We start from the raw sequence: 7,720 nt of genomic DNA on the forward strand, positions 1-7,720 counted from the left end.
CACAAGTTTTTAACATGGTTCACCACTAAGTGGCTACGTCCACCAGAAACACAAGGAGTCCTTCTATTAATCGATAATGCAAATATTACAACACTACAATACATGACTATATACGTCTATATATACATTCATATTCAGTTTTGGAATGAAGAGTCTGGAGAAGATGAAAGGTCGTGACCATTGGGCTTCACATCCCAACAATAAGGAGGGTTGACGACCTTAGTCTTATCCATGCTGACAAAGATGACCGAATGTGGTCTAATCCAGCTAGACAATGCTGAGCCCAACTCAAACAATGGAGATTTATTTGATTGTCTTGCACAGTCTCTCGTGCAATTAGAACCATTGATTTTCAAAGTGAATTATAAAACTTCATAAAGGGTATGCTTTCGGTATAATTATTGTGTTTATTATTTAATATTTGTATTTTATTATTAATTATTTATTGTGTCTATTATTTTATTTATATATTCATTACTATTTATTATTTATTGTGTTTATTATTTAATTTTTGTATTTTGTCATTTTTATTTATCGTGTCTATTATTTTATTTTTATATTAATTATTATTTATTTATTCCCTATTATTTTATTTATATATTTATTACTTTTTTTAAGTGTGTTTATTATTTAATTGGTGTATTTTGTTATTGTTTATTTCTTCTCTTTGTTGTTTTATTTCAATATTCATGGTTATCTTATATCTAATTTACACCTCTTTACACTAGGTCAATTCCATAGTGTTTGGGTTTGATCTTGTGCCACACAAAATTGATCCTTAAGTTTCATAAGGTAAAATTCAATGTACGCTAATTCATATCAATTATTGTCAAGAAATGGAGAGCATAGTTTTGTAACATTATATGAACACTTTTGATTGGAGTATTACAAGAAACAATAATCAACATCAAAGTAATTTAGGAAATTTACATGTTAAATTAAATGTTCATCCATGAGTAAAGCTAGTTTAACCAGGGGGGTTGACCTCGTAGAACATGACCCATATAATCCTATGATCTCCTCAATTTATTTTCCAATATTACTAGCCCTTTTTCATTAATAAAAATTAGAGACAAATGCACAACGTAGTTTTTAATAGTCTACACTCAATTAGATCAATCTTGTGGGTTATAAGATAGTTTTGTGTCATCAAATAGTGAAATTGTGTGATGCCAACATTCAATTCCTCATCATAATTCTTAGAGGTGAGTGCCTATTACTTCTCATTATTTTCAAGCATGTAATGAAATTATCAATTCCTTGTTGAATTATTGAAATCTAGGTTAGTTGTTTTTTATTTGTATTTGTTCATCCCCAATAAGGCTTTTTCCTTAAGAACAGGGTAGTTGGGAAGTTTCACATGGATGGTACTAAGTGTGACCTTTGGAACGATCTCTAGGATTTTAGAAGCTGTCTCTTCGATCTTTTAAGGAGGGTAGGGGGGGAGGAGAGAAAAATAACACAAGAAAATAAAATTAGAGGAGGTGTGCCAAAGCTTTAACAACACTTTAAACCCTCCTTGAGATTAAACCTAAAGACATCTAACTTCTCTAGAATAGACACAAAATGCCACCAACTCTTCATTGTTGGGGAGAGAATGGAATGCATAAGGCTCAAAGGCACATAGCATGGCATTCAAATCTTCCCATGAGAAGAATCCATTAAGTTCCATCAAAGCCTAAATCTATCGGTTATCACTTTAACAGTTAACATCCACAAATTTTGCTCATCAAATGGCATACTCTAGTTCCTAGCCATAAATAATTGTAGGAAATATCTAAGTGTGTTTAACACGACCTAAATCCCTATGAAATCACATTGAAAATTATAAAAGCTAGGACTCATAATCATCAGTAACTATGCTCATCCTGCAAATGACATAGAGCATTAAAAGATAAACATTAAGCATAGATAAGATACACAGAGAGGCAAGCTTGGCACAATCCATTGCATCTAATTTCTATTAATTATCTAGACATATAATGCTAAGGTCTCAAAATAAGATCAATGCTATTGATATTCCAAATGTCCTCCTTGCAAAAATTGTGAACAATTGGGGGGCCTCCTATTACAATGTGCACACAAGATTATATAGAGAAAATCTCTTTTATTTTGAAGTAGTAATTGCAAGTGAACAAGTTTAAGCATACCCGCCACATGTCCACCATTATTATGGAGGTTATTACAACTGCCATGAGCTCAATCATTTATGTTCCTTTGTGTGCGGAAGTGTTGCCAACTATTCATTACACTCCTTTTTCATTGCAACCGCCATGGCATGGGTTTTTACTTTGGTCTGTATTTGTGCCCTTTTCTTTTGTCACATGATATCTCTTGGTACCTTTTCACTTTGATAATAGCTAATGGCATACTTTTTTTTCTCTTTGGGCTCAAAATATGCTTGGGCTTCTACTTTGTCAACATGTGGTATGCTAGCAGAAATTTTGGAGCCTTCTTTTTATTTTAATTTTGAAAACGGCATGGTGTGTTGATACATGGTACACTTGCATGTCTTTGTGAGAGTAGGGAGCTACAATTTAACTTGAACTCGCATTGCTTTGACATGTGGTGATCTCAACTTGGTGGGGTCATAACTCCCTGCTCGGTGCTCGAAATTCAAAACCTCTTATACCATTGGAAAGGTCTTTAGAAGATCTAATTCTGATCCCTTAATTCTATGTATCCAACTATTGATTTAAAGGACTAGTGACGGTCTCGACCCCAAATTTTTCTCCAAAGGCCTCCAAAAATGTAAATTACTAAAACATAGAAAAATGCCAAAAAAGGGATTTTTCTATTTTTCTCATCTTTGATCTCTCCATCACCTCTACATAGCTCCAAATCTCCTTCAGAATGATTTTGACATGTTTCCATCAATGCCTTGAGCATAAACATGCAAAAGATGTAGATTTTATGTACAACTCGAGCAACTCACAAAGGACCTTCACCTATGGAGGTTGAGCACAATATTTATGGTTCATAGATCAAAAGCCTCATCCATGCTAAAAGAAGAAAGCATATAAGTTGTTGATTCATTTCAACTATCTCAAATAGGTTCTCAATAATGAATAATAAGGGCATGAAAGATGCCAACGTTTAGTTTCTCCTATGGGATGTTTACATGTGAAACATTGGAAACTAGTAGCCTCAACCATCCATTAGGCATAGAGTCGCTGAGAGGATCCACACAACATATGCATTATTGCAGTTGGACAAAAGCTTGAAACCAAAGAATACATCCTCTTAGGGAGAATGTAGCATGTAGAATTGTACTTCTTGCAAAGGATCTAACTATTATTTACATGATCTCCAAAATCTATAAGGAAATTAAACAAAGTCATTAACTAGTTTACCAAAGTAACTTCCCTTTCTGACCAACTTCTAATGCTTCACATGTTCCTAGACAAGCAACTAGAAAGAAAAGAATAACAAGCATCCAACAAGCTATTAGAATTCCTCCCAAAACTTAAGATCAAAATAGTTTTCCCACTTATGAATGATGTCCTCTTGTGGTGAATAGGAAAGAAAATATTACTCTCTTTGATGCTCATCTTCATACTTGAAAGTAAGCATGACTAGGGGCGACTTGTAGGTATCTTGTTGGGCTAGGTGCCTGATGGGACATCCTCTTAAAAGTATCAAGTCTAAGGAATCAACATTGGACTTAAAACCATTCTCTGCATCCTTGATGTCTTGTTGACTAACATGGATAGGTCTTGAAGTCAAATCTGGTTGTGTGGGAACCTATTCATATTGTTGTTGTTGCTCATGCTCTTCTAACTCATGAGATGATGGCTTGATGTGGATATGAGAAAAAACTTCTAACTCACCCAAAAAATGGGTCTTCATCAATGTCCTCTTTGCTTCCTTCCATGCCAGGGATCACCTTTACTTCACAATAGTCCTCATGATGATCTATAGAAGCATCAAGCTTCTCCCCTTTCTCAACCTTATTAACTTTGTCATATTCACATGATCTGGACCATGCTCTTCAACATCTACTCACTCCTTTAATACTTCTACCATTGTTGAAATGGTAAAGTATTCTTCCTCGTTGTCAACAAAGCAAGAAAGTTCATCAAAAGAGAGGAATAAACCCTCTTCTCCATTTTTATCTTGTGGTAGGGGCACTAGCTTTTCATCTTTGCAAGAATATGGAAGCTTACAACAAGAAAGTTGTGCTTATTCCCTTCTCTATTCATTAGACCGGTTAGCTCTCCAAACAACAAATCCACTCTTAAAGAGTGAAATAGTGTGAGGACAAGAGAATTGAGGGGAAAAATTATTTTGCAAAAGGGACAAAGAAGTCTGTATTTCCTAAGTGGAAATAAGCCCTTGGAAGGATTCAAAAGGCACCCTCTCCCCAAATCTTGAGATTTCAAATTTAGTAGCTCATATGGCTAATTTCTCCTCTTGCATAAGCTGCTTTTCCATAACCGCTAGTTGTTTGATCTCTTCTTTCCTAGCAGAAACCTTGGATTGCAATAAATTGCTCTTGTTATTTTCTTTGAGTCTCCACTTGTTGTTGTTGAATCTAATCTTGGTGAGAAAGATGATCTTTTTGTAGGCAATATTCCTTCTCCTCCTTAATAACCTTCAGCTATTCTTTGAAATTCATCATTATTTCTCTAGTCCTAACATTCTCTAAGTTTCTTATAGTTTTATGCTTGGGGGAAGGATATCTTAAGCATGTTGATGGGAAATATAATAAGCCTCCTTTGGTTGCTTGTAAGTGTATGCAAATTTCCAAGAAGGCTATGCAAAGGGTGGGTGAGAGGAAAGCATTAGGAAAATGCCCATAACTTGTTATAGAAAGGTAATATGGAGCAAAATTGGAATTATATATAGCTTGATATTATTGATAGGGAGGTAAAATACTTGTATTTTTATGGAGAGGAGGGGGAAACATTTGTTGTCCATACTATCTTTCCATACTAAACCACAAGGAAAGCAAAATATTTGTAAATGATGTTTTAAATAAGAGAAAAAGGTATGCTAAAAATAGAGATATTGGTACATACCAGTAGATTTACCCAACTATTCCAAACTCATATAGTTGCCAGGTGCTTGGAGGATACCTCCTTAAGGTTGAACACACTAAAGAATGCACCAAATCTCCAGCGATGAAAGTCTAGTCCCATCGGGCATGCTAGGAAATTCTCATAGGGATTTAGACCATGTTAAATATTCTTATGGGTAAGTGCACAAAGATGGTGGTCAAAAAGGGGGGTATAAGTGGACACTTTTTTTTTTGAAATCAGGTGAACCTGAACTTAGAGGCAAAAATTTGAAAGTCATCCACTCAAGATATGAAGATAATCAAAGAACAAATATTGTATTACTCTGAATCTAGTTTCCAAAATACTAAACTTTTTCAAAATTGGATAAGATTAAGGGGGTCAAATCCATTGTGCACGAAAAACTGACCCTGTTTTTTTCTGAAAAACATAACATAGTGTCTGACGTGCACATCAAAAAAGTCATAGTTAGATTTAGTATTTTTACAAGTCCTTTAGCAGAAAGATAGTTAAGAGTGAGCACTAGAAGATGTGTATTTTTTTGTAATTTTTTGTTGAGTATTGTTTCTTTTATGATTTTTCCAATCGAGCACATCCTGAAAATTTGGTACCTGTTCGTGCATGAAGCATAAGTTGCACTAAACAAATCGAAAATACAATTTATTTATTTTTAAATTGTAAAGAATAAAGTGCACTACAATAATATATAAAGTTTTTTAAATTTGGATATGTATATTATCAAAAGTTATTCAAAAAATGGTGCACCTATGTTTGTGAGAACTATGGAGACACTAGTAAAAGAAATTCAATAATAATATGTTATTGTTGTTCAAATTGAAAAAAAATTATATGGTTAGAAATCTCAAAAGATGGGTGAAAATATGGTGGCAGTTTTAGAAATAGCCACTTTATGAAGTGTAAACCTGATGATGACAAAGTTGATAAACCAAGTTGATAAAATAAAACATGTCAAAAATGAGAGAAATGGAGGGAAATCAAACTTCCAATCCATAGCTTTGTCATCCAGGCCTATTTCCAAGCCTGAACAGTCAAAAGCGCGTATAGGGCATGTATAGTGTAAGCAGTGCATACACGCTTGTTTCCCTTTAAACAACACGTACGTGCTATCTTTACTATAAACAGTGTGTACGCGCTATTGTATAATATGATATTCTATGTATAATATGTGTATATACATATAATATATAATACATGTATAATATGACATTGTATATATAATATGTTTATATACATATAATATACACATGTAAGTGTATCGTCTCTCCCTCTCAAACGCATACAAGGTCTCTCTCTCTCTCTCTCTCTCTCTCTCTCTCTCTCTCTCTCTCTCTCTCTTCTCTCTCTCTCTGTCACTCTCTCTCTCTCCCCTTCTCCCTTCCTCCATACCCCATCCCTCTTTCTCTTCTTCTCTCCCTCCATACCCCACTGCAATTGTGTCTGCACTTCTATAGAAGTAAGTGAATTTATTTCTTATCTGCAACTTCCTCTTTGATTTTTATCATGTATCCTCTCCTAAAAAAATTGACTGATGGATTTTTGTGTGTATATTGAATAGGAGGAATAGGGTTTGAAATTGAACCACGGGTGTATTACCATGACAAACAAGGAAACCTGTAGCAATATTCTTCTCGAATTTGTTTTTAATGAGCAGAGCAGATGTGGAAAATAGTGTCAACAAAGCAACATGATGAGTCAGAGTACCTGCAATATGTTTTTCAAAAGAAAACAACAAGTAGGAAGAGAAAGAGGGAGAGTAACACAGATGATGTCCTATAGAATGATAGTGGTGGGTATGTGAGAGTTCCCATATTGTTACACAATGCCTGTCACCTAAAGAAATTAAAGTTTGTTTTATGCATGGTAGTGGTAGTATATGATGATCATCACTTGTCAAACAGCTTCAAACGGTACATACCCATGAAAGAAATCAAGTGTGTAATTCCTATAGTCACAATCGAGATCAGTCTTATAACCTTGCAAATTTAATAGCATCATATGTTTTAGAACTTAGGCAGTACTCTTAGGGTTAGGTCAAGCTCTTACACTTGCTTTTTAGTGAAGCCTCATTGTTTGTTCGCTTGGAGTCTCATTGTATGATGTTTTATTCATAACTTTAAATTTAATATATCATTTTATTAGCCCACCATATGACCCCTTAGGTGTCATTAGAAGTCGTATTGTTTCCTAAGAGGTCATATGGTACCCTGTGACCCCTTAAGACCCCTCCTCTTTTCCCTCCCCCCTACTCTCTCCCTCTCCCTCTCTCTCTCTCCCTCTCCCTCCCTCTACCTCCCTCTACCTCTCTCCCTCTCTCTACCTTCCTCTCTCTCTCTCTCTCTCTCTCTCTCTCTCTCTCTCTCTCTCCATCTCCCTTCCCCCATACCCCTTCTTCTCTCCCACCCCCCCTCTTCTCTCTCTCTCTCCCTCCCTCTACCTCTCTCCCTCTCTCTACCTTCTCTCCCCCATCTCTCTCTCTCTCCCTCTCTCTCCGTCTCTCTCTACCTGCAATATGTTTTTTAGAAGAAAACAATAGGTAGGAAGAGAAAGAGGGAGAGTAACATAGATGGTGTCCTATAGAATGATAGTGGTGGGTATGTGAGAGTTACCATGTTGTTACACAATGCCTGTCACCTAAAGAAATTAAATTTTGTTTTATGCATGGCAATGATAGTATATGATGA

This window comes from Cryptomeria japonica, chromosome 6 (genome assembly GCF_030272615.1).
Source record: "Cryptomeria japonica chromosome 6, Sugi_1.0, whole genome shotgun sequence".
Lineage (NCBI taxonomy): Eukaryota > Viridiplantae > Streptophyta > Pinopsida > Cupressales > Cupressaceae > Cryptomeria > Cryptomeria japonica.